Genomic DNA, 25,249 nt, shown 5'->3' on the forward strand with positions numbered 1-25,249 from the left:
GAAATTAATGGTTGCAACAGTGTGGCAAGTGTACAAAAATCAGTAATACATCATGACATCACAGAATGGAAAAAAGGTATATAACGGCCTGCAGGGCACACACACAAAAAAAAATCCAAGAGATTAAGCTACATCTTGAAGGAAGAATTAAAAAAAGCTCAGGAGGAGAATAAAGAGAGGATGGTTATTTCAAAACAACCAAAAACAAAACAAAAGAACATATGATCTCAGGAAAAAAAAATGAAAAAATTGTTTGACTTAACTTGAGAACTCAAGGTCATTGCAGTTGAGATGGTCCTTACACACATAGAAAAGAAAAAAAAAGACCTACGACATGAGCCACATCACACTGGGCTTCATGTTTCTTGCTAAGTAGTTCTGCTGAATTCTGGAAATAACAAGCAACACAAAGATTTAGGGCAAGGAAGTAACAAGGACAGACTTGAAAAGGAGTTTGGAGGTTGGAAGCAATATGACAAATTAGAAGTTGATTTTATAAGATAAAAAAAAAAACAGAGAGGGAGGCAAACCATAAGAGACTCTTAACTATAGAGACAAAAGTGAAGGTTGCTGGAGGGGAGGGAGCTGGAGGGATTGGCTAAATGGGTTATGGGCATTAAGTAGAGCACATATTGTGATGAGCACTGGGTGTTATATGTAAGTGTTGAATCACTAAATTCTCCTGAAACCACTAATACTCTATATGTTAACTAATTTGAATTTAAATAAAATCTTGGAAGAAAAAATTAAATTAAATTAATAAATAAAAAAGAAGTTTATTTTAATAATACAGGAAAGAAGCAAGGATAGATCCAAGCAAGGGGATCTAGATGAACAAAATGAACTGATGTATTCAAGAGAAAACATGAAAGATCAGTTAAGAGAATGCAGGGAAGTATAATCCTGAGTGTGGTTTCCTCAAACCCTAACCTCAAATGACTTTCAGTTGAAAAGCAGAAAAAGAACAAGTGTGTGTGTGTGTGTGTGTGTGTGTGTGTGTGTGTGAATCACCTGAGGATCTTGTTGAGATTCTGATTCAGTGGGTCTGAGGGGAGCCTGAGTTTCTACATTTGTAACATTTGTAGTAGTCAGAACATATCAGACTGCTGGCTCATGAGCAGCACTTTGAATTGAGATGGTGAAAAGTCCATTTTTCTAGGCCTGGTGAAGTGAGGAGAGCCTGACCTACAGAAGGTAGCTGTTGCTATACATCTATTTAGTGTCCTCACTAGGTGATTTTCTGATTAGTCATATTCCTAATGTTTGGCCTAATTTCAGTTATTAACTGCTATAACCATTTAAGAATGTTCACACAGGCTAGTACACTCTAGGTTTTCTCTTCTGTATGAATCAAGGATATGTTCTACTGACGTGACTCTTTTCTTCATATACATCCCTGTTTCATGAAATTGTACTCCAATTGATTTTCCCTAATAGAAATATAAAAACAGACAATGAAATCATAATGCATGTTTTCCAGTACTCACAGGACTGTTTTTACTCTGACCTGAAGGGATTGTGTAAATTAAACATGTTCCTTTCCAACCTGTTTAACTGTTGGAAATAGTTATATTTAAACACTGATGTGAGGAGGCTTCTGTTTCCTCTCTTGTCCAAACTGATTTGAGAATCCATACTTGTCAGTGAGAGGGGTTTTCTTAGGTGTCCATTTTCTTCCAGTGACATGTGCATATTGTGGAATTCAGTCATTAGTTTTAAGTTAAAGAGTTACTGGGTATTCATTTTCTTTCTTTCTTGTTTTTTTTTTTTTTAAGATTTTATTTATTTATTTATTTGAGAGAGAGAGACTGAGAGAGAGAGCACATGAGAGGGGGGAGGGTCGGGAGGGTCAGAGGGAGAAGCAGACTGCCTGCTGAGCAGGGAGCCCGATGAGGGACTCGATCCTGGGACTCCAGGATCATGATCTGAGCCGAAGGCAGTCGCTTAACCAACTGAGCCACCCAGGCGCCCGGGTATTCATTTTCTAAACACAAGAACAAAAGAAAAAAGAAAGCCCCTGGAAAATTTTTATTTTGGTTAATCAGGTCAAGCTATTCCCTAATGTCACTCTTCCTTCATTATCTGACACAAATTCTGTATATTATTTGCAAGAATAATGGATGTATAGACTCAACACCCCAAACAAACAAAAAACAAAAAATCCAATCAAGAAATGGGCAGAAGACATAAACAGATATCTCCAGAGAAGACATATAAATGGCCAACAGACATACGAAAAAATGCTCAACATCACTTGGCATCAGGGAAATACAAACCAAAACCACAATGAGATACCACCTCATACCAGTCAGAATGGCTAAAATTAAGTCAGGAAACAAAAGATGTTGCCAAGGATGCAGAGAAAGGGGAACCCTCTTATGTTGTTGGTGGAAATGCAAACTGGTGCAGCCACTCTGGAAAACAGTATGGAGTTTCCTCAAAAAGTTAAAAATAGAACTAACTACTCTATGACCCAGCAATTGTGCTACTAGGTATTTATCCAAGAGATACAAACATAAAGATTCAGAGGGGCACCTACACCCCGATGTTTATAACAGCAATGTCCACAATAGCCAAAGTATGGAAAGAACCCTGATGTCCACTGACAGATAAATGGATAAAGATGTGGTATATACATGCAATGAAATATTACCTAGCCATCCAAAAGAATGAAATCTTGCCATTTCCATAGATATGGATAGAGTTTTGCATAGATGTGGATGTATAGAAGTTTGATTTAGTTGTAAAATATTTTCTCATAGTCACCTATAGCTTTTATTTTTTTCCTATCTCATGTTTATTCATTCTTACCTTCTGGACCCATTTCCTGCCTTACCTGAGAAATTCAAAATACCGTTCAAATTTCTCTTAAAAATTAGATACCCATAAAAGGAAGAAAAGTAGTGACATATTTCTTTCCAAATAAAAAACATCCATTACATCTATTGTAAAATACCTGTGAAGAGTCAAAGATTTTACTATACTTGGAAGCTAACATACTTGCTTGCCACAGTTTCATTGACCCAAGAGGAGATACAAATCTCCTGGATCAGAAACAAAGGACGTTTGCTCATGGCATAAATATGCAGCGTGATCTTTGTATTCCTTTTGGTTTTCCTTATGGCTCCCACCTTAATTTCACAGGGGCAAAGTAGAGAGACCCAGATGTTATCCATGCAGTGAATTCGTATTACAGCTAAGGAACCCTGAGTTTAGATAATCTGAATCTGAATCTGAATCTTTTACAAGCAAAGTTGCCCAACATTTACCCTGGTGGGAGATATGATCCTTGTTATACTGGACAGTAAACAATCCTTCCCTCTTCCCTGGAGGGAGACAAGTCTCCATCTTCCTACACTGATCACTATACAAATATCCTTGCAAAGGGACAGTTCCATAGAAAAGCTACCAGTGCTGCTTCTTGAAAGAGGTGTAGAAATGTGAGACCTATGGCCAATTGTCTCCGAACATTTATAAACTGATCTCTGTAATTTGAGATGTAAGACATCAATACCAACTTGACAAATATAAAAGATTTTTTAAAAATTTTACTTAAATGTCTGTCATAATATAAAGTAACCATTTTATTTCTAAAAGAAGACAGCATGAAAAAGCTTTGGAGTTTGACAGTTGTGAATTTAACTGTGGTTCAACTACACTAGATGAATCACTTTGGACAATATACCTTACCTTTTTTAAATTGTTCAAGATTTTTTAAAATTATTTATATGGCAGAGAGAGAGCAGGAGAGCACAGGCAGGGGGAGTGGCAGAGGGAGAAGCAGACTCCCTGCTGAGCAGGGAGCTCAATGTGGAGCTCCATCCCAGGATCCTGGGACCAAGACCCTAGCCGAAGGCAGTTGCCTACCAACCGAGCCACCCAGGCGCCCCAATACACCTTACCTTTTTACACCTCATACATCATAAAGGAGGGCATAGTAGCATTTCTGTGGAACCAATCTCCCAGCACAATGCCTGGAAATTGAAGGAAATCACTAGGTATTTTGCCTCTCAATTGTTCTTCTTTCCTTACTTACTTATAGGAGTGTTTACTCCTATAAATAAAACCATACTAGCTTTCTCACCCAATTCTAAATATTCATGAGAAGAGCTCACTGGTCTGCTATTTACTTTCAATTTATTCTCTGCCTACCTAATCATAGCAGAAAAATAAAAGGAAATATAATCTGAACCAGAAGCATAAAGAAGCAGGCATGCTGGACTGAAAACCTTATTGCAAAATAATTTTAGGAACGCCATTGTCACAGGAATCCAACCTGATTGTAGTTCTCTTCAGGCACGCCACACGTCAGTTGAAGAATGAGAACATCAGAGCCATGCCCGCATAAATACAACTCTACTGCTTAATCTATAAATTAGTAAAGTTATCAGACTTGGGTGGTTTTAATTTTCTATATATAAAAGAAATTTTAAAATATGTACCAGAGGGGAGGTGGACGGGGGATGGGTTAAATAGGTGATGGAGATTAAGGAGGACACTTGTGTTGAGCACTGGTTGATACATGGAAGTGCTGAATCACTATATTGTGTACCTGAAACTAACATTACACTGTTAACTAACTGGAATTTAAATAAAGACCTGAAAAAAAAGAAAAAAAAAATGTATCTACCCTGTTGTAGGGATTCAGTGAGATTACACCTGAAACACCTATCACAGTCTATTGTAGGTATACAAAAAACATATTTTCCTTCCTCCAGAAAATTTACCTCTTCTTTCTGTCTAACATTTGTATCACAGTTTGTTTTTAAATAAATATTTGAGGACTTCCTGATCACTTTTGAGAAACACCCAATCTTGCTCTTCTTTCCAACTGCTATTCTGTTTCTTTATTCCTCTAGCCACCAGAATTCTCAAATGAGTGACCAATGTACATTACTTGTCAGTGAATTTTCTTAAGCATGAGCCCTTTATCCACCATTATCATGAAATAAATTAATTCAAATCCATTGCCAAATAACCCAGCTTGGCCATTCTTTTGAGCATGTTTCTTGCCATCCTTCATGGATGATTCTCAGATTATGTATTTTCCAAAAATCTCCATGTTTCTATGCCTCCATGCTCTTTGAGAACATTTCACTCCCTATCAAAAGAGTCTATTTCCCTCCCTTTAGGCAGGACTATGACTACTCTGACCAATAGAATGTGACAAAAATGATGCTATGTAACCTCCAAAGCTAGGTCATAAAAGGAATATGGCTTCTTCTTGGCTCTTTGTGTTGGCATACTTTCCCTGTGAGCCCTGCCACCATACCGTAAAGAGGCCAAGCTACAATTCAAGGCTGTGTCTGGTGTTCCAGACTAGAAGCCCGGCTAATGTCCCAGCTGACAGCCAGGCTCCACTCCCAGATGTGAGTGAATAGACTTCAGGTGATTCCAGGTTCTAGCTTCTAATTTCCTCCAGCTTTTGCTTCTTCCCAGAGGAGGCTGCAAACATCATGAAGTAAAGATGATCTAAACCCACCATGCCTTGTATCAATTCTTCTGACACATGAATTCTATAAAATCAATAAATGCTTTGTATCACTAAATTTTGAGGTAATTTGTAACACAGAACTGGTAACTGGAACATACTCCTTACCAAACTTTGCTTCTGAAAATTGTCTCACTTTCACCCCTAACCCTTTTAGGGTTCCCACTCTCTCCTGCTTTCCGATGGTCCTGTTTTCCCCTGAGATTTTCTTCCTAGATCCTTACTTTCACCTGTACACTGTTCATTTTATAAAGTATATGTCCATGCTGCGTACCTTCAAGCCTTTGTCTCAGGACCACAATTCTTTGGGTGCAAGTCTCCTAAGGATTAAATTTTAAGGAGACTTTCTCTCAGGATCATGCACATGTCTCTCTAAATTTGGGCCATAGGACCCTCACTTGCCCTGAGCCCTGGCCCTTCATGTCTCTCTAGATATATTTCCCTGTTAAAATCCTACTAGCATTTCATCAGTGATAAAATGAACAGGCTTATGAGTTGGACTCTCTGGTTTGAATCTCAAGTTTGCCATTAACAAGCTGTGTCTTGGAGATTATTCTAAGTACTTTAGTATTGTCATCTATTAATGGTGATAGTGGTATTATGTGACTCTTAGGGCTAATGGAAAGATAGAATGAATTAATGAAAATCAAGATGTTAAAACAGTAGCTGTAATAAAAACAGTTAATACTGGTTATAATTATTCTTTATTATAATTGCTTTCATATCATATATGCCTCCTCATTATAATAATTTCCACATATGTAAGATTGAACTTTTGGTCAAAACCTAAAGTAACACCTCCTCTCTCTCCACTCTTGATGAGGTCCTAAAATTATTTAACCCATTTATGCCCAAATTTAAAATAATTTTTGAACTACCATCTTCTTTCATCCAAATGTGGCATTTTTTGTTTTGTTTTGTTTTAATATCACTTAACACTTCTTTCTTTCTGTCTGGCATTCTGGACTTTATATATTTGATTAAGTCCTGATTTATGTGTATTTCACCCAAGTCTCAGTGGGAGTCATCAACCTCACCTTAAAAATTAAAATTAAAAAATGTTACAAAAACAACCCTATGGCTACTCATACACACTCACACCCAAATTCTCCCAAGCTGATTTATTATTCTATATTCTTTTTTTTTCCAGGTCTCTCATCAAAAATCACCCAAGGTTCCCTATTTCCTATTATAACAATCTCCACATCTCAGCCTTACTATCAATGCAATCTAGTAAGTAAACTTGATTAACTTATCTGACCTCATTTTTCACTAATATAAAATGCATTTTCCCAAGTAGATAATCTTTTGAATGTGCCATAAAATAAAATTGCTTATTTAAACATATACCTTTGTACGTTGTGTTTTTTTTTGTCACTTCTTCTGATATACATGACCCCTTTTCAACATTGATCTTTTAAATTCTCTATGTTTAGGAAATAAGTTACATTATTATTGAGCACTTTTCAATATATATAATATTTCAGAGAAATATAAGCGTAGGAATTTGTAAGAAACTAACTAAAAAATTATTATTTTTTAAAGTTTTGTTTATATGCAAATCAATGTTATGATCTGATTTTCTGGCCAGTTTTGCAATATATATCACATATTTATCCATATGATGGATATGGATATGGTTTACATTTATTGTCAACATCTTTTAACTATCATGAAATTTATTCCAATATGTCATAAAATTCAAACCAGGTCCCCCTTTAGCACCCAGTTGAGTGCTTAAGTTATGAACTAATGACACTGAATTTATTAATATTTTTACATGTTCTGGGCATCTTGAATCTTTACAGAATTCTGTATCATGAGTTACATAATATTATGATGATAATTTTGATAATATAATCATCAATAACCAAACAAGACCATCCCCCAAGTCAATAATAAATTTGCCTGAGAATGAAGACATCAATTTAAAGGATAATTTTCTAAGCAAATTGGTGAATTTTTTAAAGTTTTTTAAAAGAGGAAAATTGGTTATGGAATACTATCATTTTGGTATTTCTCTGAAGAGAAAATAAAAAATAATCCTGCAGGGAGATATCTCAACAAGTCTATATTTTGCAAAAGAACCTTCCTCCTTGTAAGTGTTGTAGTTTATAAATAAAGATTCTTTGACCAAATACATTGATAAATTGCAGATGAACCCTCCCTAAGAGCTAGACAAGGGACAGGAAACTAAGCATCGTGAAAAGCTGTGACTGATGCATCCCTCAAGCCTCTGTTATTTGCATCAGAAATATCTTTAATTCAAAAAGCAATAAAAAAAATGACATGGGAAGTCTATTGGGGTACTTGCTATCAAATTGTAGAAATAATGTCTGATCCTCATCATCCATAATATTTAATATCCACCACTGGACCTATTAACATAAATGCATGAAATCACATTTATTTGCTCCAAGAACATAACGCATTTATGATGAAGAAAATGTAAATTGCTGCTGATCAAACTGCTTCATCCCTGATTTCTTATGATTAACATTAACAATGAACAAAAAGATCCAAAATGTCTGGGTTCTATTAGATAATTGGAAATCATGAATTCAGCCTGGTTTATATTTGAAGCTCTGTCTAATGGATTGAAGAATGGCTAACAGTCTAGATCTAAGGTTAAATGATAAATAGAAGCTTATTCAGCCAGAAGGCTTCCCTGCGAGGTGCCATGGGGATGAGAGTTGGTTGCATTTTATTTGTCATTATTATTAATGATGTGGAAAAGAGGATAAACAGCAGATAAATTAAATGAACAGGCAATAGAAGATTGTACAGAGTTGCATGTCAATACAATACAGTGATGGGCCCAAAGCAAGTTGGAAATCCATAATGCACCCAAGATATAACAAAACAATATTTAAGTCAGAAAAATAATAAAATGCACATAAAAGTAAATAAAATACTTAAATTAAGGAAAAATAAAAATAAATTTTGAAAAGAAACCAATTAATATAATTAAGCCTTGACTGGAGTAGAGTAAATAGTATACGTGGTTTTAATATTTTCAAGCATCGAGGGATCTCTTAATACTATATTTATTTCTTTGTTTTAATTCATTGCAATTGTAATGTCAAGTTAATGTATTAATGTTTATTGTAGATGCCTACATGAATGTAAATATGTAGATCGTAGGGTACATTTTTCTGGAAATGTGATATGAACTAAAGTAAAAAGGACAGTGACTTGGCAAAAATTCAGTTTATTTTTGGCTTTTTTTTTCAGGACCCTACCAGTATGGAAAATGTGGTAGTGTTGTGCCTCTTGTGGACATGAAGGGTGAATAAAATGCCTACTGAAATATGCCATCTGCTCTTGTTCTGTAGAGTCTCATTTCTATTTAGTTCTGTATTCTTGACTAAATAAATTAGGATTTATTGTATCCATCTGTGGTCATGTTCCACAAACTCAAAACCTTACAATGCTATAAACACATTTCAGAATTCCCTTTTATGTGATTCTAATTATCTTTCACCTGTTTGGTCTATGTAACAATTTTCATTATTTAATACCTTTTGAATAGTAAATGAGAAAATAGGAAAAAAAAGTCAGGACTGTGTACAGGGAAAAAAAAAAGATTCTTGTGAATAGTGACTGGCCCTCACCTCAATACACATTATGGCTGATTGCTCTCTTTCTCTTTCTGTGGGAAGAAGGAGCTAAGCTGGGACTAGAGCCACCGATCAACATAAGAGAGTCAATTTATTGACTCCAGCTGTAATAGACTTCAAAAAGGTATATAACAAATAACAAAATACTAAAAAAAAAATCAAGAGACTGCTGAGTTGGTCATAGATCCACCAAATTGTGTTGGCTCAGGCTATAGTAATTACATTAAAACATTCTTTGTACAGACACAGCCAAGTATCCAAGTATCGAATCATGGGCTCCCAGAATGGAAAATGAGATTAGGTCATCTATATTAACCCTCTAACTAGATGCATAAATTCCAAATAAGTGGTCATGTATCCTCCTATTGCACACTTCCAGTGCTGGGGAATTCACTGCCTCACCAGGCAGTTCATTCCATTTCAGGACAACTTAAATTATTTGAAAGTCCTTTCTTCCATTAAGCCGAAATCTAGCTCCAAATAATTTCCACTTGTAGATCTTAGTTTTTCATTCTGTGGCTACAAAATAGAAAGAAGCCCAACAATTTCTCCTTAACATAGGCCAGTAAGTATTTGAAGACAGCAATAATGTCAACCTAAGTCTTTGTCACAGGCTAAATACCATCTTTTTTTTCGCCCTCAACTCTTCTTCTGATATGTCCTCAATTGCATACCCACCACTTTCTTGACCTCTGACTATCTCTCAATTTCCAGTTTATCTTGATCATATTAAAAAGTTTTATCCAGGGTTTAATCTATCACTACTCTAAACTATCCCTCAGTTATCATGAAGCAGAGTGGTACCATTACCATTAGGTTCCAGACACTGAATTTGTTCTCCTGCTAAATACAACAGCAGCTCTTCTAGAACCTCTACTGTCTAATATGGTTGTCTACATGAGATATTCAGTCCTTTTTCCTCAGAAATTTTTTTTTCTAATTGGGAGATCATTGGTGCCTCATTAATATTTAAGTAAAAAAACAAACAAGCAAACAAAACAAGAAAAAAACAAAGAGAAAGAAAGGGGGCTAGGAAATGTACATCTCTAATAAAAAAAAAAAAAAAAACATAACTTTGTTAACTTACACATTTTTTCCTAAAGTAATTTTCCTAAGAAATGCATGATGAGACAGAAATGTCATCTTTGAAGACAAGTTAGCCTGGTCATGAATCCATGCTCATTCACCTACTTAAAGCAATCACAAAATTTTTCTAATACTAATTCCCAACTTTATAAAATCAAGATAACTCTAACATTTACTTCACAGGATTAAAAATTAAATTAAATACAACAATGTACTAAGTTGATGAGCACAATTTATGAGTATGGAGCTCTACATTTATGCACTGTAACTTCTTCCTCCTCCTAATACCTAAAATATGATTCATGAAAAATTTTAAATCTACAGATATATCTATAATAATTATGATTGTTCTTAATTCAAACCTTACCCTAGGAGTAGATTAATGCCCATGATTTGTGATTTGAGGGGAAATTCAAGTAGTTTTGCCTGAAAGCATCCCTTCCATATCACTGCCAATATGTCATGATCCCTTGTGAGTAATTTCTCAAATCTCTTTTCTTTGTGAGAGCTGAATCACCAGGAAGTGTAGGGGAAAGTTTAAGAAGTTAGATAGGGCTGAGGGTATGACTCACTGATCACCCAGAGGTCAGCTCAGGAAAGATGTTTTGCATACCTGGAAAATAGAACAGTTACAGAGCAAGTGAGATGGATGATGATGGGGAAAATAGAATATGTGGTTCTGTTGGGAAAGTCCTCAGAAAAACCTGAAATATTTATCTACCACTGCAGACCAGACCCATACCTAATTGGCATGGGCCAGGCATTCCAAAAGTAACTGAGGAAAGGGGGCCCAATGGGGTAGAAAGACTCATTTTTGAGAAAGACTTTTAAAATTTTACCAGAAGAATAATAATAAGAGTCAGGGCACAAGATTCAGGGCAAAGCATTGGCTAGAATAAGGCAATCAGATGAGAGTCATGGGGATCGAGGAATGAGCCAAGAAGCAGTAGTTAATATGAAATGAAGGATTCAAAGCAGTGGTGTTAGACCTGCATTGCCAAAGGTCAGTGGTCTCTGGGTATGGGAAGTGGAATTCTGTAAGGATCGAGACAGATAGAAACCAACAAAATAAATACTCTTAACTGTACCCAATGTTGGCCATGATCAAAGAAATGTGGTAGTTCAATTTTTTATATCTTTTCATTAAGATGCTTTTTTTTTCATGACCTAGAAATACTGGGAATGTAATAATACGCATGGCTGGGCTAAATGCCTCCACCATAATTATTGCAGACATGTTAACAATAAATAATGAAGTTATTGGTTAGAGCTGAGCCCATAAAACAGAAGGGTAGTGATTAGTGCATCAGTGCCTAAAGCAGCCACAATTGTGTGTGGTCTTTTGTTTTGCTTTGTTTTATTTCTGACTGTAGATAATGGTGGTTCCTGTTTACTTGCCTTGCTTTAAATAAACTCAGTTAGGCTTCTTTGTTTCATTGTGGGGATTTTTTTTTAACTTATAAGTAGACATGATTACTATCTTCCTGGCTGCTGAATTCTGGTTCATGTTTCCCATACATGAAATAGGTAAGAAAAATATTCTTTCTTTGAATGAGAATTTTTAAAATATATTTTTAATTGAAAATCAAATCTATCACCTTAATCATGGTTTGATAAATCAGAATTAGTTTTTAAGGACGCTTTTTGCTATAAGTAATGTGTAATTTTAGTTCTTAAAAGGCTGTTAAAAAGGTCAGCTATGTGTTATGAGTCTTCTGTCAAGAGCCTTTATTTCAGACATGTATGTTAGCATAAAATATGTAACTTCATCGTGTTTATGAACACACACACACACACACACACACTGTGGCAGAATGAAACAAGACCATGCTGCAGGATTGGACTAATCCAGATTCAGTTCGAAGCCCCTGAATTTACCAGCTGTGTGACCTTGGATGATGCATTTAATGTCTCTCTACCTCAGTTTCCTTCCCTGAAAAACTTTTACACATTCATTGTACCTCTTTGAATGAAACTGGTAGCTTGTTTAGCAAACAGAAGGCATTTTTCATATAGTGGCTGATATTCTCATCATCAATATGCATAAAAATTTAGTATAATGCCTGCACATAGATACTATTTAACAAAGAGTGCAGAATATTCTGTCTTTGTATTCAGTGCAGTCCATCAGGTAGAATACCATATCTATAGCAGAGATAGAATAAGTGACAGCATGCACAGCACAATATGAGTAAACTAAAGACTATTCTTCCACAAATAGAGGAGGCAAGTGGCATCTAGGTCAGGAGCACATGCATAGGAGGCTCTCATTAACAGTACCAATGACAGGGGTGATTTATATTATGTGTAAAGCTACTAGTACCAAGTTAAACCCACAATAGTGGCTTAATAAATGGTAGTTATTATTAGGTTCTCCATAAGCAGTATCAGAACTAATAACTGTATTCATTGCTTCAATTGATCCCCATATCAGTACTGACTATTTATGCTTCTTAAGTGGATTACCTTTACTTTAAGAGGCCAACTTTCATTTTTAATAAGCGCCCTGCTATTTTGTTGTGTTTTCCTTTTCAAAGTGTTTAGGCCCTTATTGATACAGGGCTTATCTAAAACAAACAACACAAGTCTGTACAAAGGAAAGAGTCAAGTGAAAAGAAAGAGATGTCTGTGTCAGAGCTGCAGTAAATGAGGGCAGATCAGGTGTTTGCTGCAGATGCTGCTATGCTGACATGGGAAGTCCACACATCATTCTGACAGTGTGTGGGGTTTCGGAGTTGACAATCACCAGGCAAGCTCACTGCCAAGTACAGACAACTGGAGATAAATGTGAAGGAGATTTTTCTCTTAAGGAATTTCCTCTAGTGAGCACAATTCCAAGAACTAGGACTATCCTGCCTTCAACCTAAGAAGGTGAATTTGCCTTAGCCAGATTTCGATATCATACTTCTGAGAAAGATGATTGTAATAAGCCAAAAGAGAAGGAAGCAAGTTAGCTCAAAAGTGTTGTGTTACTGTTTTACTTGTGTGGTTTTGTAATTGGCCAGTGTTCATGCCAACCTAAGCCTGGTATAAGATTAAGATTCTGTCTTAATCACAGGAAACAAACTGAGCGTTGCTGGAGTGGGGGGTGGGGTGGGAGGGATGGGGTGACTGGGTGATAGACACTGGGGAGGGTATGTGCTCTGGTAAGCGCTGTGAATTGTGCAAGACTGTTGAATCTCAGATCTGTACCTCTGAAAAAAATAAGGCAATATAAGTGAAGAAAAAAAAAAAGAAGAAGAAGAAGGTAGCGGGAGGGGAAGAATGAAGCGGGGGAAATCGGAGGGGTAGACGAACCATGAGAGACGATGGACTCTGAAAAACAAACAGGGTTCTAGAGGGGAGGGGGGTGGGAGGATGGGTTAGCCTGGTGGTAGGTATTGAGGAGGGCACATTCTGCATGGAGCACTGGGTGTTATGCACAAACAATGAATCATGGAACACTACATCTAAAACTAATGATGTAATGTATGGGGATTAACATAAGAATAAAATAAAAAGATTAGGATTCTGACAGTGGAGGAAATTCACCCAAGATTCAGTCTAAAAACACACATGTACACTCCAAACAGAAGAACAAATAGAAATTTTCATGTACTATTTGACACAAGCTTAAGAATAAATTGTATTCCATGCACCACAGATTTAGAAGTCTTCAAGTTATATGTGCTTACCAGAAATCAAGCATAATGTCTCAAATAAACCAAGTACTTCTACTTCCGTTTCCTGAATTTTTTGTTGATTTAAGTTTGTCAGCTGAATGTTGGAGAGCTCTAATATGTTAGGTATTTGAAGATATCCTTGTGAGAAATCTTGTGAGAAGGGTGTAGGCCATCACTATGATTAAGCAGAAATATCTAAAAATATGGTTCTCAGGATAGATGTTCAGAAGCATCAGTCCTCTAATTTTTCCACCATTGTTTTGATAAAGTCTGAGACTCTGTTTTTTGGGTTTTTGTTGTTGTTGTTTTGTTTTGTTTCGTTTAAAGATTTTATTTTTGCGCAAGAGAGAGAGAGCATGCGCAAGAGAAGCGGAGAGGGGCAGAAGGAGAAGCAGACTCCCCGCTGAGCAGGGAGCCCGATGTGAGACTGGATCCGAGGACCCTGGGATCATGACCTGAGCTGAAGGCAGACACTTAACCGACTGAGCCACCCAAGGGCCCTGAGACTCTGTTTTTAAGAGGTAACTACAACCTCCAATCCCCTTAAAGAATGAGCACAATGACCTAAGTTAAGCACTATAAGTGATTATTAACCAAGTGTTCTGATAATGGATTCAAGTCAAAGAAAAAGGAGAAGAGAGAACAAAATGATGGTAGATAAAGAAGGAATGCCATTGAGAGAGAGTTATAAGGATTGAAGGACCACTTCACTATTGTTTCACAGCCAGAAATGGTCCTTAACTAGATGTTAGGAGCCAATGTGTGTGTGTAGAAACACTAGGAGATGTAAGCATAACTATTGTACATTCATGGGTAAAGATCTTTTTTTTCCCAATATATTAATAAAAAGAAAAAAAAAATAATTCCCCAGGCTGATTTACTTTATTACAAGAATGGTGGCACTACAAAAAAGCTTATATTTTGACCAGAGGACCTTGAATTATAAAAGACAAATTAGACTCAGAACATGGAAAACAGAGTCACTTAAGCATGTTCTTTTCATTAGTTTTGTTTGAATTTTAGTTTTCTCTGATGGTGCTGCTGGAGTTCAGATTATAGAATGTATGACTCTTTTGAAAAGTCATGGTAGAAGAGAAGCCAAAATCCTAGCTAATTCAGGAACTATGCTTGGTACTGGAGACTGGTCACGAAAACAGGGCTTGCTTCTGTCCTTATCCTGAAAAGCTACATGGGAAAAACATTTGAGACTTTTCTCTAGGTACCTATGATGATTTTGAAATTGTCCAACAATATGGAGTAACACAATGAGAAGTTTTTAAAGATAAATTAAGTAGAGTATTCCTAGACCTGCTTCAAAGTAGGAACCTGAAGATCAAGTCCTTACCACAGTTTTGTTTTTCAAGTGAATTCAAAGCTCTTTGTATATGTCTGTGGTCACCAGCTATTCTTTGGTAGAACACACTCTTAACTCACAGAATAAGACATTTTGTAGAGATATGAGAGGGTACTTATAATTGATATTCAGTAAGTCACTGAGATTCAACCAAGTCTGAATATGGCTAAAGATATTTTCAGTACCTGCATCATAGGATCATAGTGACAAAGATTGTTACCTAGCTCCTACTCAGATGCTGTTGACATTTGCAGTGGAAGAGTAACTGACCAATAGTCTTTTTTTTTTTTTTTTTAAGATTTTATTTATTTATTTGAGAGAGAGAGAATGAGAGACAGAGAGCATGAGAGGGAAGAGGGCAGAGGGAGAAGCAGACCCCCTGCTGAGCAGGGAGCCCGATGCGGGACTCAATCCCGGGACTCCAGGATCATGACCTGAGCCGAAGGCAGTCGCTTAACCAACTGAGCCACCCAGGCGCCCTGACCAATAGTCTTGTAAAGTTCAATCATAGCTGTTGAACTGTATTCATGGTATCAGAGGTATCAGAGGTTGTATCAGTGGTGTGGTATTAGAGGTACCATAATCAGCCGTCCTTCTGGTACCACTGCACTCAAAGGACAAGGAAAATTTCTCACCCCAATTCAAAGTCAAATATTTGGATGAGAAGATAATCAGGTGTTAGGTCACCACCTGATTGTTGCTTATGTGAAAAAAAAAAAAAAAGAATACATCACTTTTTTGCATGGCCCTTCTATGACCTTCTAGAGCCATCATACCTCTTCACATCACTTGTGGTTGTGAGCAGAGTTGCCCTAACTTCTGGACTGACACTCCTTTCATGGTACATGTTCTCGTGAGAAACTCAGCTCAAAATATCACGGTGTTGAGAGTATGATTTGCAGCATCCCTCCACTTGCTTCTCTTTTTTCCCTGAATTTTTCTCTTTCAATATCTTTCATCCTCCTAGCTTCTTCTAATTCAAACAATATTTTTTTTAAAGATTTTATTTATTTATTTGAGAGAGAGAATGAGAGAGAGAGAGCACATGAGAGGGGGGAGGGTCAGAGGGAGAAGCAGACTCCCTGCTGAGCAGGGAGCCCGATGCGGGACTCAATCCCGGGACTCCAGGATCATGACCTGAGTCGACGGCAGTCGCCCAACCAACTGAGCCACCCAGGCGCCCATCTAATTCAAAAAATTTTATTAGATGACACACATATGCTTTTTTGTATAATTGTATATTTTGGTGCTTTAGGTGCCAGAGTTGTGAAGAAAAAGTTAGAAATCAGATTTTTTTTTTCATAGACTGGGAGATATTTGAAGATACTAATTTCAAAAAATATTCATAAATTTCAAACAATCTCACATGGCAATTTGAACAAGTGCCTGATGACTCTCTGATATAAAATTTACTATGGAAACTTTAACTGGCCTCCAAGAAAATTGAGAAGCTAAAAATCTTTAGGTTTCCTGACTTCTCTCTTTGCTAATCTTCCTATAATTATTCAACTCAATGTTCATCCGTGGAAGTCTCAAATGACCATCAACTGATCCTCATTAAGTCTTAATGGTCAGGACTTTATGGAACTCTCTTAATTGAAGGTATTTCTGATGTCTACTTTATACCAGATACCTACTTTGTACCTTTATACCTTAAAGTATAAGTTTGCCTACTTAATATTACTTTCTATTTCTAGGGAATCAGAAACGCATAAGAAACAGTTTTTACCCTCAAGAAGTTTGTAACCTACCGTACTAGACACAGGTTAAGATGAAGAACATATTAAATGAGTTGATTTTTTAAAAGTATGTACTTAAAAGATAAAGTCATGTTTTCATTTATCTTGAGTGTATGCCTAGAAATGGAATCATTGGATCATATGGTATCTACATTACTTAACCCCTTGAGGGCCAGCCAGTTTCCCAAATGACTCTACCATTTATATTCCCATCAGCAATGTATAAGGGTCCCAGGTTCTCCACATATTCTTTAATACTCATTATTTTTGTTCTTTATTATAGATGTATTAGTGGATATAAAGTGGCATCTCAGTTATGACTTGCATTTCCTTAATGGTTAATGATGTTGAGTATATTTTCATGTGTCTAGTGACCATTTCTACATCTTCTTTGCAAAATATCTACTCAAATCCTTTGAACACTTTGAGTTATCTACCTTTATTTTTGCATTAAAGAGTTCTTTCTGTATCTTAATCACTGGTTTCTTATCATATACATGATACATGTATGTGGTATATGTAGATCACATACATGATACATGAGTCTCAAATATTTTCTTCTGTTCTTGTGGTTATCTTTTCACTTTCTTGATGATGTCATTTGCAAAACAAAAGTTTAATTTTGAGTAAGTCCAAATGATCTATTTTTTTTCTTTTTGTTGTTTGTGCTTTTGGTGTCATATCTAAGAAATTATTACCCAATCCAAGATCATGACTATTCACTCATGTTGCCTTCTAGGAGTTGTACAATTTTAGCTCTTACATTTATGTCTATAATCTATGTTTAATTAGTTCTTGTGTAAGATATGATGTTGGGATCCAACTTCATTCTTTTGTATGTGGATATTCAGTTAACACCAGCATTATTTGTTGAAAGTACTGTTGTTTCCCCATTTAATTTTTTTGACACGCTTGTTGAAAATCAGTTGACTATATACAAAAGGTTTATTTCTGAACTTCAATTGTATTTCATTGAACTATATATACTTTCAAAAACCTCAGTAACACGTTGTTTTTTTTTTTTAAGATTTTATTTATTTGACAGAGAGAGACATAGTGAGAGAGGGAACACAAGCAGGGGGAGTGGGAGAAGGAGAAGCAGGCCTCCCACAGAGCAGGGAGCCCAACACAGGGCTCGATCCCAGGACCCTGGGATCATGACCTGAGCCGCTTAACGACTGAGCCACCCAGGCGCCCCCACATTGTTTTGATTACTGCAATTACATATCTTTTCAAATCAAGAGTGAGGAGTGACTTCTAATAGGTACAGGATTTCTTTTTGGAGTGATGAAAATGTTCTTGAATTATATAGTAGCAATGAGGGCACAACCCTGTGAATGTTCTAAAGCCATTGAATTATGCACTTTATATGTGTGGATTTTATGATGTTTAAATTTTATTTCAATAAAGATATTTAAAAAGACAGGAAACATTGCACAGAGAAGCTGATATCTGATACAGTTCTGATATAAGAATTTGGCAGGTGGAGAAGAAAATGGGGTTCCAGGAAAAGGATCTAAGAGAATAAATGTAGAGTGATATGAGACCACTTCAAGTGTTCAAGGAACTCAAGAGTTTTGTATTATTTAAGTATAAGGTAGATTAAAATATGGGTGATGGTGTTGCAGAAGGAAGAAAGAATCTGTTGAGTATCCCATTCTATACAACAGAAAGTTTAGATTTTATTCTTCTAACTGATAAAAACATTTTGACCATGTACCATCTATATCTATCTATCTGTCTATCATCTATCTACTTATATAGTTACTAATTATAAAATATAATTGCTATTAAGTTACTGGTTTAGCAGCACATATATGCATTTCAAAATATTATAAAATTATTTAAAACTCATAAAATATAAGTAAAAATACAAAAAATAAGAGGTAAAAATAAATATAAACAGAATTTTAAATATTCACTTCTCCCATTCCAAGCAATAAAAGTTACTCCTGGGGTATTTGGGTGTGACCAAATAAATATGGAATTATTTGCTGTAAAGAAAAAAAAAAGGTATGCTTTAATTGCAATATTAATCCCAGAAAATATATCAAATTCTAAAGTGTATCCATTTTTAATAATAGAGTTTAGTCAACCTGAGATGTTAATGGAGAAAGATTTGAGGACTGGAGACTTGTCTGGCACATATTCAGGAAAAGCCACATATTTCTTAATCTTAATCCACATGTCTTAATCCTGCTATTTCCTTAGTCTCTTTCTTTGTTTTTAAAGTTCAAACAATGGGGAAACAGAATAGGATATGACAATGTTCTCAATTATACATTCTGATTGCCTACTTTTCTGTCTTTAGTAGAAAATGATTTGTATCATCATGCTACTTGAAAGTTGTCCTTTATGATTACCTGATTAAAAAGAAAAAAAAGCAATAACAAAGGAAAATTCTGTTTTTCCTTAATTGTTTGAAGAAAGGACAGCTTGCTAAAAGTGAAAGATAATTCTCTCCAGTCTTCATTTACCTTTCCTGTGTGTGTCTGGTGGGGGAAAGCCTCATATTTCATAAACTAGTATCTAAAAGTCTTTCATTCATTTATTTGGTCATATCTTCAACTTGTATTACAGTAAAGAGAATGAGTTTACAACTTCTATATTATAAATAAAGAGATTAAAGATAAATAAAAACTGGAGGCAGAGGTGTGCTTAAAAGGCACAATAAATGTTTCTTACCTTGAAAGAAAGAAAAAGAAAGAAAGAAGAAAGAAAGAAAGAAAGAAAGAAAGAAAGAAAGGAAGGAAGGAAGGAAGGAAGGAAGGAGGGAGGGAGGGAGGGAGGGAGGGAGGGAGGGAGGGAAGGAAGGAAGGAAGGAAGGAAGAAAGAAAGAAAGAAAGAAAGAAAGAAAGAAAGAAAGAAAGAAAGAAAGAAAGAAAGAAAGAAAGAAAAAAGGAAGGAAGGAAGGAAGGAAGGAAGGAAGGAAGGAAGGAAGAAAGAAAGAAAGAAAGAAAGAAAGAAAGAAAGAAAGAAAGAAGAAAGAAAGAAAGAAAGAAAGAAAGAAAGAAAGAAAGAAAGAAAGAAAGAAAGAAAGAAAGAAAGAATTGGAGGCAGTAGCATACACTGACTACTAAGCCCTAGCCTGGGTTGAGGTTTCTTGAGGACCTTGTGACTGCATTGTTGCTTGGTGCACCTGCTCACCAAGCCACAGGAGGCAGGGAGCCCAGGTGGATATGCCACCATACCTAGTTGCAACACACAGTGGGGCTCAGGCCTCTGCCACTGTTGGAGGAGGCTCACCTGGTTCTTGAAGCCTGCTGTGGCAGGAAAAGAGTGGTAGTGACTGGATGGGTCACTATGGAGGACAGTACAGAGAATGTGGAGGCCTAGGTCAACTAGCTGCAGAAGCAAGCCAAATGGAACATTATGTAAAATGAGCCAGAGGAGGCTTCGTTAATTTTTTTTTAAAGATTTTATTTATTTATTTGAGAGAGAGAGAAAGAATGAGAGAGAGAGAGCACATGAGAGGGGGGAGGGTCAGAGGGAGAAGCAGACTCCCTGCTGAGCAGGGAGCCCGATGTGGGACTCGATCCTGGGACTCCATGATCATGACCTGAGCCGAAGGCAGTCGCTTAACCAACTGAGCCACCCAGGCACCCAAGGCTTCTTTAATTTTGCATCATGTTCTACATCTTGCCGATCAGGGCAATAACAAGAACGCCATCACTTACAGCGAAATAAATCAAGATAAATAAAAACTAATATGTTTTAGTTATCCTGCACTATAATGCATAATTAACATCAACAATCTTTTTTAATTCTTACCTAAACTCTGTGAATTAGATATTTCTCTCCATTTTACAGATGGAGAAACAAAGTTAAAAAGATCATAAAATGGAAAGCAATCTTGCAAATATTTAGACCCAAGTTCTTTTTATACTAGAGCAGTGTTTATTTACTCATTAAATAAATACCTACTCAGTACTTATTATGTGCCAGACACTAATTTAGAGAAGTTAGAGATATGGACATGTGGGGAAAGTGACATCAGAAACATGGCAGAATGGGAGTTTCTGACTGTGTTCAGAAATAACACAATTTGACAATCACCCAAATAGCACCAATTTTGACAATCACCCATGGATGAGAGTGTCTTTATGGAAGTCAGTGAGCCCAATAGATAAGTTCCAGAACACCACTGGAGAAGAATAATCCAAAACTGGATGCATTCAAGAGTATAAGAAGGGGGATGCTCGGGTGGTGCAGTTGGTTAAGCGTCACACTCTTGGTTTCACTCAGGTCATGAACTCAGGTTCATGAGATTGACCCCCCATCGGGCTGTGCACTGAGCATGGAGGCTGCTGAAGACTCTCTCTCTCTCTGCTCCTCACCCCCCCAAAAATAAATAAGTCTTTAAAAAACAAAACAAAACAAAACAAAAGAGTGTAAGAAGAGTTTCACTATACCAGGGGCATTCCTCTTCCAAGATAGCACAGCTCAGAGCCAAGATACCTTTTCAACCTGTGATTGCACACAGTGTGTGAGTGAGCATGTGGCTTCCCCCCTGTGCTACCAAACAGGCTCACTTCTTTCTTGTCCTTTCCAGAATATGAAGTGTGCTGCATGACTCGGGTGGGGAAGGTGGGAGGCACTGTACAAGGACTGAAAGAACAACAGCCATGGTTCTCTAAGGGCATCAAAGGAATGGGAATTCTTCTAAATACTTTGCAGATTCCATCAGGAAGCCCACCCATGAGCTTCTGGGGATGTCTTGGCTTAGACCCCCCAAGTGGCCCATAGACACCCCAAATGCTCCACATGCCTCACACACCCACACCCACCCTGTGGCCAACTCCATTTGCTGTGTCCCAAGGGCAGAGAGTATGAGCTTTTTCAGACAGCTAGTAAACATGCACAGGATGCTGGCTTCTGAGGGATTCTGAGAAAGCACGCAAACCTGAAAATTTAGCACTGCCCAAGGTAAAGCTGACAGGAGGCTATCAGTACCCAGGCTGACTTTACAGGATAGAGGGAAGGCATACAATCTTAATATATTATTTCCCCTATTAGGGAACAGTTGTGGAGTAAGCATACCATAGAAAAGATCTGAGGAAACATCAGATTTGCCAGTCAGCCTGACAGAAAAGTATTGTTCTCCCAATATCAGCCCACAGGGTAGAGGATGTAACTACTTCTTTAAATGCAAAGAAAGCAATGCAAGACTTCAGCAAACATGAAAAAATAAGGAAACGTAATGCCACCAAAGGAATACAGTAATTTTCCAGTGAACAACCTCAAAGGATGGAAGTCTAATTTGCCCCACAAAGAATTCAAAATAGTTGTTCTAAGGAAGATCAGTGAAGTACAAGATAACACAGAAAGACAGTTCAATGAAATCAGGAAAACAATACATGAACAAAACAAGAAGTTTAACAGAGAGATAGAAATCATAACAAAGAACCAAACAGAAATTCTGAAGCTGAAGAATACAATAAATAAAAGAAAAAGTACAATAGAACATCTACAGCAGACTTGATTAAGCAGAAGAAAGAAACTGTGAAGTCAAAGACAGCTCATATGAAATTGTCTAGATGAAGGAGAATAAAAGCAGAAAAAATGAAAGAGTGAAGAAAGCCTATGTAGATTATGAGATACCATAAGAAGCAATCTACATATAATGGAGTCCCAGAAGGAGAAGGGAGAAAGAAAGGGCATAGAAAGCTCATTTAAAGATAATGACTAAGAGGAACCTGGCTGGATCAGTAGGTAGAAGATGCAACTTTTGATCTTGGGTTGTGAGTTCCAGTCCCAGGACTGGGTGTAGAGTTTATTTATTCATTTTTTTTTTTTTTAACTAAAGACAATGGCCAAAACTTCCCAATTCTGGAAGAGATTTGGAGATCCAAGTTCCTGAAGCTCATAAATTCTCAAAAAATGATCTCCTCCAAGATATAATAAAACTGTTGAAAAATATTAAAAGCAAAAAAAGAAGAAAAAAAAAAGAGTTCCTCAAATACAGGGGAATCCCCATAAGGCTATCACTGAATTCCTCAGTAGAAACCTTATTGTCCAGTGGGAGGTAAACCATTGGAGGGTTGTAAACTGTGGAGGAATATGATCTCACTTGAGATGAAAAATTATCATGCAGAAGTAGAAACAGAGAGAACCATGGGGGGAGCTCTCTAGATAAGAAGCCATGCTTTCAAAAGCAGGGCAGCGAAAAGGAAGGTAGAAAGTAGCATATTCAGTTATGTAATAAAGGAAGACCTGACCATACCTATTGAATAGTTTAATTTGTGGAGTGGAAAATATGGGGGACCAAAAATAGCTCATCTCTAAGTTAGTGTTTTTGTTTGTTTCATCTGAGCAACTGAGTAGATGGGCCTAATAAATGATCTGGATGAAACAGGGAAAGGAATAGATGTGTGGAGTTGTAGGTTAAGAATTCTGTTTTGGGCATGATAAATCTGAATTGTTTTTTAGCCATGCAAGTGAGGATGTAGAATAGGGCAGAGGAATATGCCGTATTTCATTGATTTCAATGCTCATTCTTCTTTCACACTTTAACATCCTTGTAAAATAAAAATGTCTCACACAATCAATGTTTTCTTTAGTCACTGATAGTCAGATGGTGGTTGTGATGTGGTTGTCATTGTCTGATCATGGGCAAACAGCTACAGCTTTTCATATTGTTAGAATTTCAATTAGGTGCTATGCAATGTTTCCTTTTCTACATAAATGCCTTTTTGGTTGTTACCAGCAATAATTGAGCCTCTTCAGCCTGCAAGTAGCACTTTAAGCCATAGGACTGGAGGTGATGCGCCATGGCATCAATATGGATAAGAAGACAGTATGATTAAGTCTTAGCCCTGTAACATGCCAACATTTAGAAGTCATAAACAAACTGAGGGTTTTAGAGGGGAAAGGGTGGGGAGATGGGTTAGCCTGGTGATGAGTATTAAGGAGGACACAAATTGCATGGAGCACTGGGTGTTATAAGCAAACAGTGAATCATAGAACACTACATCAAAAACTAATGATGTACTGTATGGCGACTAACATAACATAATAAAAAAAATAGAAGCCATAAAGACAAGGTGGACTCAGAAAAAGCCCTCCCCCCAAAAAAAGAGTCATCAATGGGATTAAAAGGAAAATGGAAGAAAGTAGTATCTTAGACACCAGAGAATGTATTTACAGAAGGATAAAATAATCAATTGGGTTAATTGTTGCTGAAAGCTCAAATAAGATAAAAACTAAGGACTGGCCAGTGAACTTGGCAAACTGTAAGCCTTTAGTGATCCTGACAAAAGCAGAAGCAGTTCTGTGGGAAAGGAAGAGACATAGTCTAATTGGAGTGACTTAGAGAAGATAAGAGATGAGGAAGGAGGGGTTATCTTTTGTGACCTTGAGGAGTTTTAAAATAAAGAATAATTTAAAAACATAGATAAGGGTGGGTTAAGAAATAAATTTTGTTTTAAAGTGGAAGATTTTACAGCCTGTTTATTTTTTTTAAAGATTTTATTTATTTATTCATGAGAGACAGAGAGAGAGAGAGAGAGGCAGAGAGAGAAGCAGGCTCCCAAGGAGCAGAGAGCCTAATGTGGGACACGATCCCAGGACCCTGGGATCATGACCTGAGCCGAAGGCAGACGCTTAATCATCTGAGCCACCCAAGCACCCTTACAGCCTGTTTAGAAGCTGATTATAATGTCCTAAAGAAAAAACAAAATCATATTTAAAAGAAGAGGATAAGTATGAGAACAAAGTCATTAAGTGGACAAAAGGGGATGGGTTTCATATTAGAGATTTGGCCTTTAAGAGAAACAGGCCTTAAGAGAAAACAGGCCTTAAAAATACAGCAAAATATGTATATTTTCCAGCATTATGCCTACTTGAACATCAAAGAACTTTCCTCACAATGAGTAGAAGTGAGATCTTCTGCCTGTGCTAAGGGTAGGCAAAATAATATACAGGATGATGACATGGAATAAATACTAAAGTATTCCAAGCTTCCAACTCCCTCCTCTGTCCAAAACATGCTAATCTATGTGACTTTATATAGGCTCATGATATAGGGACTCAAGGATAGTGTTGTTTGAACAGTTCAAATTTGTCTACCAAATGCAAGGTGCTATGATTGTTTTCCATCAGACTGCTGTCAGCAATATTTTCTAATTCCTGTGCCAATGTATCTCTATACACCACCCCCACCAGCACCCCAATTTATTTTATTGGCAAGAGTAAAAAAAAAAAAAGTCTTGCTGGAGGAGAAACCATGTGCTTCACGCCACATGGCTTGCTGCATGCCAGTAGCTCATATATCAGGACAATTTGGAACACAGCTGGTG

This window comes from Mirounga angustirostris, unplaced genomic scaffold (assembly GCF_029215605.1).
Source record: "Mirounga angustirostris isolate CCGP_5_RB_7025 unplaced genomic scaffold, mMirAng1.0.hap1 SCAF_3, whole genome shotgun sequence".
NCBI lineage: Eukaryota > Metazoa > Chordata > Mammalia > Carnivora > Phocidae > Mirounga > Mirounga angustirostris.